Source organism: Arachis ipaensis, chromosome B6 (assembly GCF_059453495.1).
Source record: "Arachis ipaensis isolate K30076 ecotype BB chromosome B6, ASM5945349v1, whole genome shotgun sequence".
Classification (NCBI taxonomy): Eukaryota; Viridiplantae; Streptophyta; class Magnoliopsida; order Fabales; family Fabaceae; genus Arachis; species Arachis ipaensis.
The window spans coordinates 47464133-47474591 of record NC_142441.1 but is presented as its reverse complement, the minus strand read 5'-3'; the positions used below and the strand labels follow the sequence as shown (position 1 = coordinate 47474591).

The 10459-nt window shown below is 37.0% G+C and overlaps 1 non-coding gene across 1 annotated transcript; it reads right to left on the bottom strand.

Moving 5' to 3' along the window:
* Nucleotides 1–2150: 2150 nt before the first annotated feature.
* On the bottom strand, nt 2151–2258 carry LOC148555436 (small nucleolar RNA R71). Its single transcript, XR_015886821.1, has one exon. It is a non-coding gene; the product is annotated as a small nucleolar RNA R71 (small nucleolar RNA).
* Between the last annotated feature and the right edge of the window lie 8201 nt (nt 2259–10459).

Below are 10459 nucleotides of genomic sequence, written 5' to 3'. Positions count from 1 at the left end.
TCTTCAGAATTTTTAAGAATGAATTCTAGTGTTTCATGAAGCATGTTGAAACCTGGCTGGCTGTAGAGCCATGTCTAAATTCTTTTGGACTGAGGTTTTGGCTTAAAATTGAATGAATTACTCTCATATTACATACTAAAGCTTGGCTGGCTATTAAGCCATGCCTGACCCTTTGATTGGAGCTTTAGACTAAAGAGCATAAGATTCCTGGAATTCATATTAAAAATTTTGGAATCCTTATTTTTCTTTTTCAAAATGATTTTCAAAAAAAATTATAAGAAAATACAAAGAAAAATCATAAAATCATAAAAATAAAAAAAAAATATATTTTGTATTTCTTGTTTGAGTCTTGAGTCAGATTTAAAGTTTGGTGTCAATTGCATGTTCATCTTGCATTTTTCGAAAAATTCATGCATTCATAGTGTTCTTCATCATGATCTTCAAGTTGTTCTTGGTAAGTCTTCTTGTTTGATCTTGATGTCTTCATGTTTTGTGTGTTTTCTTATTTTTCATGTGCATTTTTGCATTCATAGTGTCTAAACATGAAAGATTTCTAAGTTTGGTGTCTTGCATGTTTTCTTTGCATATAAAAATTTTCAAAAATAAGTCTTGATGTTCATCATGACATTCAAAGTGTTCTTGGTGTTCATCTTGACATTCATAGTGTTCTTGCATGCATTCATTGTTTTGATCTAAAAATTTTCATGCATTGCATCATTTTGTTGTTTTTCTCTCTCATCAAAAATAAAAAAAATATCTTCCCCTTTTTCTCTCTTAAAATTTCGAAAATTAGATTTGACTTTTTCAAAAATTTTTAAAATCTAGTTGTTTTTATGAGTCAAATCAAATTTTCAATTTAAAAATCTTATCTTTTTCAAAATCTTTTTCAAAAATCAAATCTTTTTCATTTTTCTTAGTTATTTTTGAAAATTTAAAAAATTTTTTTCAAAAATTTTTTTCTTATTTTTACCTCCTAATTTTCGAAAATAACATCAGCAATTAATGTTTGATTCAAAAATTTCAAGTTTGTTACTTGCTTGTTAAGAAAGATTCAAACTTCGAGTTCTAGAATCATATCTTGTGATTTCTTTTGAATCAAGTCATTAATTGTGATTTTAAAAATCAAATCTTTTTTAAAACTAATTTCAATCATATCTTTTCAAAAAAAATCTTTTTATCTTATCTTTTTCAAAATCATATATTTTTCAAAAATTTGATTTTAAAATATCTTTTCTAACTTCCTATCTTCTTATCTTTTCAAAATTGATTTTCAAATTTGTTTCAACTAACTAACTAACTTTTTGTTTGTTTCTTATCTTTTTCAAAACAACCTAACCAACTCTCTCTCTCTAATTTTCGAAAATATCTTCCCTCTTTTTCAAAATTTCTTTTTAATTAACTAATTATTTTAATTTTTTATTTTAATTTTTGAAAAATTACTAACCTTTTTCAAAAACTATTTTCAAAAATCACTAACTCTTTTTCAAAAATTATTTTCGAAAATTCTCTCTCTCTTATCTCCTTCTATTTATTTATTCACCTACTCACACAGGGACCTCTATACTGTGGTAAAAAGGATCCCTATTATTATTATTTTTCTCTTCCCTCTTTTTCATATGAGCAGGAGCAAGGACAAGAATATTCTTATTGAAGCAGATCCAGAACCTGAAAGGACTCTGAAGAGGAAACTAAGAGAAGCTAAATTACAACAATCCAGCAAGCACCTTTCAGAAATTTTCGAATAGGAAGAGGAGATGGCAGCCGAAAATAATAATAATGCAAGGAGAATGCTTGGTGACTTTATTGCACCTAATTCCAATTTACATGGAAGAAGCATCTCCATTCCTGCCATTGGAGCAAACAATTTTGAGCTGAAACCTCAATTAGTTTCTCTGATGCAGCAGAACTGCAAGTTTCATGGACTTCCATCTGAAGATTCTTTTCAGTTCTTAACTGAATTCTTGCAGATATGTGATACTGTTAAGACTAATGGAGTAGATCCTGAAGTCTACAGGCTCATACTTTTCCCTTTTGCTGTAAGAGACAAAGCTAGAGTATGGTTGGACTCTCAACCTAAGGACAGCCTGAACTCTTGGGATAAGCTGGTCAAGGCTTTCTTAGCCAAGTTCTTTCCTCCTCAAAAGCTGAGTAAGCTTAGAGTGGATGTTCAGACCTTCAGACAGAAAGAAGGTGAATCCCTCTATGAAGCTTGGGAGAGATACAAAGAACTGACCAAAAAGTGTCCTTCTGACATGCTTTCAGAATGGACCATCCTGGATATATTCTATGATGGTTTGTCTGAATTAGCTAAAATGTCATTGGATACCTCTGCAGGTGGATCCATTCACCTAAAGAAAATGCCTGCAGAAGCTCAAGAACTCATTGACATGGTTGCTAATAACCAGTTCATGTACACTTCTGAAAGGAATCCTGTGAATAATAGGACACCTATGAAGAAGGGAGTTCTTGAAATTGATACTCTGAATGCTATATTGGCTCAGAATAAAATATTGACTCAGCAAATTAATATGATTTCTCAAAGTCTGAATGGAATGCAAGCTGCATCCAACAGTACTCAAGAGGCATCTTCTGAAGAAGAAGCTTATGATCCTGAAAACCCTACAATAGCAGAGGTAAATTATATGGGTGAACCTTATGGAAACACATATAATCCATCATGGAGAAATCACCCAAATCTCTCATGGAAGGATTAACAAAAGCCTCAACAAAGCTTTAATAATGGTGGAAGAAATAGGTTTAACAATAGTAAACCCTTTCCATCATCCACTCAGCAACAGACAGAGAACTCTGAACAAAATACCTCTAATTTAGCAAACTTAGTCTCTGATCTATCTAAGGCCACTGTGAGTTTCATGAATGAAACAAGGTCTTCCATTAGAAATTTGGAAGCACAAGTGGGCCAGCTAAGTAAAAGGATTACTGAAATCCCTCCTAGTACTCTCCCAAGCAATACAGAAGAAAATCCAAAAGGAAAGTGCAAGGCCATTGAATTAATTACCATGGCCGAACCTGTAAGGGAGGGAGAGAACGTGAATCCCAAAGAGGAAGACCTCCTGGGACGTCTAGTGATCAATAAGGAGTTTCCCTCTGAGGAACCAAAAGATTCTGAGGCTCATCCAGAGACCATAGAGATTCCATTAAATCTCCTTATGCCATTCATGAGCTCTGATGAGTATTCCTCTTCTGAAGAGACTGAGGATGTTACTGAAGAGCAAGCTGCCAAGTTTCTTGGTGCAATCATGAAGCTGAATGCCAAATTATTTGGTATTGAGACTTGGGAAAATGAACCTCCCTTGTTCACCAATGAACTAAGTGATCTGGATCAACTGACATTGCCTCAGAAGAAACAGGATCCTAGAAAGTTCGTAATACCTTGTACCATAGGCACCATGACCTTTGAGAAGGCTCTGTGTGACCTTGGCTCAGGGATAAACCTCATGCCCCTCTCTGTAATAGAGAAACTGGGAATCTATGGGGTGCAAACCACTAAAATCTCATTAGAGATGGCAGACAATTCAAGAAAACTGGCTTATGGACAAGTAGAGGACGTGTTAGTAAAGGTTGAATGCCTTTACATCCCTGCTGATTTCATAATCCTTGATACTGGGAAGGATGAGGATGAATCCATCATCCTTGAAAGACCCTTCCTAGCCACAGCAAGAGCTGTGATTGATGTTGATAGAGGTGAATTAGTCCTTCAATTGAATGTGGACTCCCTTGTGTTTACAACTCAAGGTTATCCTTCTGTAAACATGGAGAGGAAGCATAAAAAGCTTCTCTCAAAACAGAGTCAACCAGAGCCCCCACAGTCAAACTCTAAGTTTGGTGTTGGGAGGCCACAATCAAACTCTAAGTTTGGTGTTGAACTCCCATATCCAAACTCTAAGTTTGGTGTTGGGGAGTCTCAACAATGCTCTGAACATCTGTGAGGCTCCATGAGAGCCCACTGTCAAGCTATTGACATTAAAGAAGTGCTTGTTGGGAGGCAACCCAATTTTTATCTAATTTTATTTTTCTTGTTCTTTCATGTTTTATTAGGTTCATGATCATGTGGAGTCCCAAAATAAATATAAAAATTGAAAACGGAATCAAAAACAGGCGTTTAAACGCCAGCAAGAAGCATCTGGCTGGCGTTCAACGCCAGAACAGAGCATGGTTCTGGCGCTGAACGCCCCAAATGGGCAGCATCTGGGCGTTTGAACGCCAGAATTGCACCCTGATGACAAGTCAACTTAGCCTAGTTTTACTAGCCTTTTTCTTTTGTTTTCAGTTGATTTTATGCATTTTCTTGAGCCATAAGTAAGCCAATTAGGTAGAATTTCTTGTTTCTTTTGATTCAATCAACCATGGATAAATTAATGCATTTTCATAAGATTTTGTGCTATAATTGTTATATATTATGAAAGAATAACAATCTCATGATTTTGAGCATAGCTTTGATGTGCTTGGTTGATTGATGATAGGTGAAAAGAGCTTTGAAGAAGGTTGAAGAAAGAAGAAATGGCAAGGAGCAAGAGAGAACAAAAAGCTTGAGCAAAAGCTTGCCTCAAACTTTAGCTCAAACTTTTGGAAGAGTTGAATTCACCCTAGATGGAGCAAAAGCTTGCGCCAACGTTTGACCTCAAGCTTTTAGGCAAACGTTGGCGCCACAACAAATACACCCTGGAGAAGAGCAAAAGCTTGCGCCAACGTTTGACCTCAAGCTTTTAGGCAAACGTTGGCGCCACAACAAACACACCCTGGAGGGAGCAAAAGCTTGCGCCAACGTTTGACCTCAAGCTTTTAGGCAAACGTTGGCGCCACAACAGCCTGAAGGGGTATACTTCCAACAAGAATAACTTGAGTTGTAGATGTCCAATTGAGGTGATTCCAATTGGGTTAGAAAGCTAACATTCAGAGCTTTCCAACCATATATAATAGTCTATAGTGGGTATAAAATTGGCAATGATGACAAGAGGACAAAGTAGCACCCCAAGAGGCATACAAGAGGGATCCACGTTTGGCTCAAAGTTTGACCTCAAACTTTGGCTCAAACGTGGATGATAGCAAGGGAGGCTAGCTGATATGAAAAGCTTGAGTAAAAGTTTGCCTCAAACTTTTACTCAAGCTTTTCTGGTTCATGGCCCGGTTCACAAGTGGGTTTCTCTCCAACTCCAAAAGCAATCAACAGAGGCTTTTGTCAACCCAATTCCATCAAGAGCAAAGGCCCAATTCAAGGCTTGAAGATCATTTGAAGAGAGTGTATACATAGCTTAGAATTTAAGTTTTAAAAGGAGCTTTTCCTTTTTAGTTTTCGCTGAGTTATTTTGGGAGAGCTTTTGGTTGGGAGTTATTTGGAGATTCTAAGTCTTGGGGAAGGGAATTGAATTCTCTTTCTCTTAGTTTTCTTAATTTCAATTTCATTTACACTTTGCTTGAATCTTGGGTGTTGGAGAATTGAAGGAATTCTGTTTCAATCCCACCCTGAGATCTCTCTGTCTCTCTGTTTTATTTACTGCACTTTTTGAGAAATCAATATTTGCATTCCTTTATTCTATTGCTTGATCTTTACTTTTCTTGCAATTGAATTCTGAATTTGGATCTAAGAAGGCATTGAGATCTAGACTTGGTTATCTAGTCTCTTGGGTCCTGAGATCTGGAGTTTTCATTTTAATTTCTCTGTTGAATGCGTCTCCAAGTTCATTTACATTTCCAGTTGAGATCCGTTTCTTTTTAATTCCTTTTCTATTTTTCTGTTTATCGCAATTTACTTTTCCTTGTCTAATTTCTGGAAATCCAATTCCCAATTCCCGTTATAATTCAAGCCATTTACATTTCTTGCACTTCAAGATTCTGCAATTCACATTTCTTACGTTCTAAGTTTCTGCCATTTAATTTCTTGTTCTTTAAGATTCAGCACTTTTATTTTCTGTTCTCTTTACTTTACTACAATCATCCCTCTCCCTTTAATTTTCATGCAATTTAAATTTCAGTTAATTACAAATCACTCAACTAAATCTTGATTCGCTTGACTAAATCAAGCACTAAACTAAAATTGCTCAATCCTTCAATCCCTGTGGGATCGACCTCACTCACGTGAGTTATTATTACTTGATGCGACCCGGTACACTTGCCGGTGAGTTGTGTGTTTGGAATTCGTTTCCACAAAAATACACATCAAGTTTTTGGCGCCGTTGCCGGGGATTGATTAGATTGACAATGATTAAGTGAAGTGAAGATCTAGATCAAGCACTTTTTCTTTTCTGTTTCTTTAACTTTTTACTAACCCACTAAATGTTTGAATTTTTGATTAAGCTAACTAAAACCCCACTTTAGCAATAGAGTGAAGTTTTCTTGGTTTTTCTAACTTTGTGTGAGTCCTATGCCGTTGCTTGATTGAATATACGAGAGAAACAATTTTCTCCTATTGGTCTTCCAAGTCTATTAACTATTTGACATATTGTGTCAACTAACCCTCTGACCATATTTTGGTATGAGTATATTCAATCTTCATTTAGACTGTTTGTGATTGTGCAGATCATGGAGGAGAACTCAACGAATTCCAGTAAGCAGGGGAGAAATATCCCCACTTTAGATGATAATGCAACCCATACTTTGAAGCACCCACTAGTCACCATGAACGACGTTGCTCAATGGTTTGAAGCTTTCCCACAAGGAAACATCATCGGATGAGAAGAACTAATGAGTGAACTCCTAGCCAAGTTGAAACCACCTCAGGGAATTGTTAAACCAGAGGCAGAAGTGCAACCATTCACACAAGAGAAGGAAATTGAAGATGTCCGTGCAGTCATGAACCAAAACAAGCAGATGCATCAGCAAACTCTACAACAACTAGACATGATGGTCAGAAAAATCAATGAGCTGAGAACTACTGTAGTACATGCATACAACTTAACTCAAAACTCTTACGGGTGGAATCAAGCTGAACAAGGTTTTGGAGCAATTAACCATGAGCAACAAAGTTATGAGCAATCACACTCTCCAAACAGTTCCTCTAGCATATTCCAACACAGGTCTCAGAATGATGTGTACATCCCACCCTGGAGAACTCAGTCCAACTGGAGGGGGGTTGAAAAGCAAAATCAAAGACCAAGGGAATTCAACTGCAACAACCCTAACTTCAAAAACCAGCATAAAAACTACCCCCACAACAACAATCATCATGCACCACCCCAATACACACACTTCCAACCCCATCCTACCTCACCACTCGCCCAAAATGACTCTCATCAACCACCACAGTTAACACAACCACGACCAATTCCAAACTTTCAAAGACTCTATGTTCTAGAAATGATGATGGAAAGGTTCGTGAAAGTTCAAGAGATGACAATAATAGAGCAGGAAGAAGCAAGGAAAAATCAAGAGATGATAAGCAAGAACCAAGAGGCCTCACTTAGAAGAATTGAGAGGCAAATGGAACAACTAGCTAGGCACCTTGCAGAAACGGGGGAGAGGAGGGCAAATATAGTCCTAAGGGCCACTGAAGATGACCCAAAGAACAGCGAAAAAGCTGCTGGGTTGAAAGGGAAAGCAGTTATGGAGGAAAGTGAGAAGGCTATGGAAAAGGAAATAATCATCAAAGAAAGACACAACAGAGGAATTCCACAAAAAGAAATAGAGGAAAGGAAGCCCATAGTGAGAGGAGGAAACCAAAGGCAACATAAGCCTCAACTTCCATGATCCGAGGATGAGAGATGTCAAGCTAGTGACAATAAAAGAGCGCTTGTTGGGAGGCAACCCAACCGGAGGTAACTATCTTTTCATATCTATTTCAATAAAAAGGTTAATTAGTTTTATCTATGTTGCAAGGAGCTAAGTTTGGTGTTACACACCAAAATAATCTAAGGGAGAATGAAGGACTCTAAGTTTGGTGTTCCACCAAAAATTTCATCATAAAATATATTCTCACCTACTGCATAATGCTAGCTTCAAGCATCTAGATGAACTAGTTAACTATTCTGCTGTTTCCTAGTTTTTAGTTCTATTGCTTTTGAAAAAGAAAAAGAGTTTCACACATGGTTAATCTGATGCATGAGAACCATTGGCAAGGTACTAAGTTTGGTGTTCCCACACCAAAGTAAGTTCAAAGGCCCACAAATAATTCATGCATGCTAACCATTTTTCAAGTGCTTGGGGAACAAGCAACTTTCAATATCACTGCAGAGCACCATACAAACTCTTGGAAGATTTAGCATCATCAATCAAAGAGGTGAAAGAGGAATGTGAAAACCAGCAATGATGATGAGGAAGAGGACAGCAAGTAAACTCCAAAAGGTTGTATTGTTCATTATCAGATATTGCTGTGATTGAAAGTGATATTATACCCCTATCTGTCCTTCTGTCTAGTATAGTTTTTCTGCAATTCAATAATCAAGATGCTTGATCATTTACAACACTATACTCTCCAAAACTTGTTTGCACTCAATATTTCAAAAATGCATCACATGAAAGTTCTTTGAAAAGAGGGATTGAGGAATTAAACAATTTTGAGGCAAGCAAAAGATTAGGAGAAGTGGTGGTTCTAGTTGTATGATTATGTATTGAGGTTGCATGCTTATGAAAACTTGCATGGGAGCTCATAGGCGGGACATAAAGTTCAAAGAAGTGTTGTGGAGATTCTCAAATATTTATTGATCCAAGAAGCAGCAAACAAGACAAAAGAAAATAAAGAAAATACAAAAACAAAAAGAACATGGCCCAAGGCTCTGAGCATCAATTACTAGGCAGAAAAGAAGAAAGAAACAAGAACTCAAAGAGTTGTTATCCTAGTAAATGCTTGTGGTCGAATTGTGTCAAAGAGAGAGGCTTGAGTAAGTAAATCCTTAGGGTGCTTTAACACCTAATACCTTAAAACCAACTGGTTTAGGAGTATTGATTGAAAGCTTATCTAAAAAGCCGCTTTGAGACATGACACTTAGAGTCAAGGCCAAAGTACCGCAATTCTAAGCTGCTTCAAGGTGATTACCTATAGAGAGATCTCCATGATATCATTTGGATGAAAGTCCTAGGACCTAAGACTTCCAATATGTAAGGACTAGTAAGCACTGAAGCCCTTGCATGAGCATATAATTTAGAGTTCACCCCACTATCACTTAATCACTTCACTCACAGGACATTACAAGTTATTCTTCAATACATCTTAATTGAAAGAACCTTTGAGCATAATTCCTTTCTTGCTTGGGGACAAGCAAGCTTTAAGTTTGGTGTTGTGATGACAAGTCATCTTAGCCTAGTTTCACTAGCCTTTTTCTTTTGTTTTCAATTGATTTTATGCACTTTCTTGAGCCATAAGTAAGCCAATTGGGTAGAATTTCTTGTTTCCTTTGATTCAATCAACCATGGATAAATTAATGCATTTTCATGAGATTTTGTGCTATAATTGTTATATATTATGAAAGAATAACAATCTCATGATTTTGAGCATAGCTTTGATGTGCTTGGTTGATTGATGATAGGTGAAAAGAGATTTGAAGAAGGTTGAAGAAAGAAGAAATGGCAAGGAGCAAGAGAGAACAAAAAGCTTGAGCAAAAGCTTGCCTCAAACTTTAGCTCAAACTTTTGGAAGAGTTGAATTCACCCTGAATGGAGCAAAAGCTTGCGCCAACGTTTGACCTCAAGCTTTTAGGCAAACGTTGGCGCCACAACAAATACACCCTAGAGAAGAGCAAAAGCTTGCGCCAACGTTTGACCTCAAGCTTTTAGGCAAATGTTGGCACCACAACAAACACACCTTGGAGGGAGCAAAAGCTTGCGCCAACGTTTGACCTCAAGCTTTTAGGCAAACGTTGGCGCCACAACAGCCTGAAGGGGTATACTTCCAACAAGAATAACTTGAGTTGTAGATGTCCAATTGAGGTGATTCCAATTGGGTTAGAAAGCTAACATTCAGAGCTTTCCATCCATATATAATAGTCTATAGTGGGCATAAAATTGGCAACAATGACAAGAGGACAAACTAGCACCCCAAGAGGCATACAAGAGGGATCCACGTTTGGCTCAAAGTTTGACCTCAAACTTTGGCTCAAACGTGGATGACAGTAAGGGAGGCTAGCTGATATGAAAAGCTTGAGTAAAAGTTTGCCTCAAACTTTTACTCAAGCTTTTCTGGTTCATGGCCCGGTTCACAAGTGGGTTTCTCTCCAACTCCAAAAGCAATCAACAGAGGCTTTTGTCAACCCAATTCCATCAAGAGCAAAGGCCCAATTCAAGGCTTGAAGATCATTTGAAGAGAGTGTATAAATAGCTTAGAATTTAAGTTTTAAAAGGAGCTTTTCCTTTTTAGTTTTCGCTGAGTGATTTTGGGAGAGCTTTTGGTTAGGAGTTATTTGGAGATTCTAAGTCTTGGGGAAGGGAATTGAATTCTCTTTCTCTTAGTTTTCTTAATTTCAATTTCATTTACACTTTGCTTGAATCTTGGGTGTTGGAGAATTGAAGG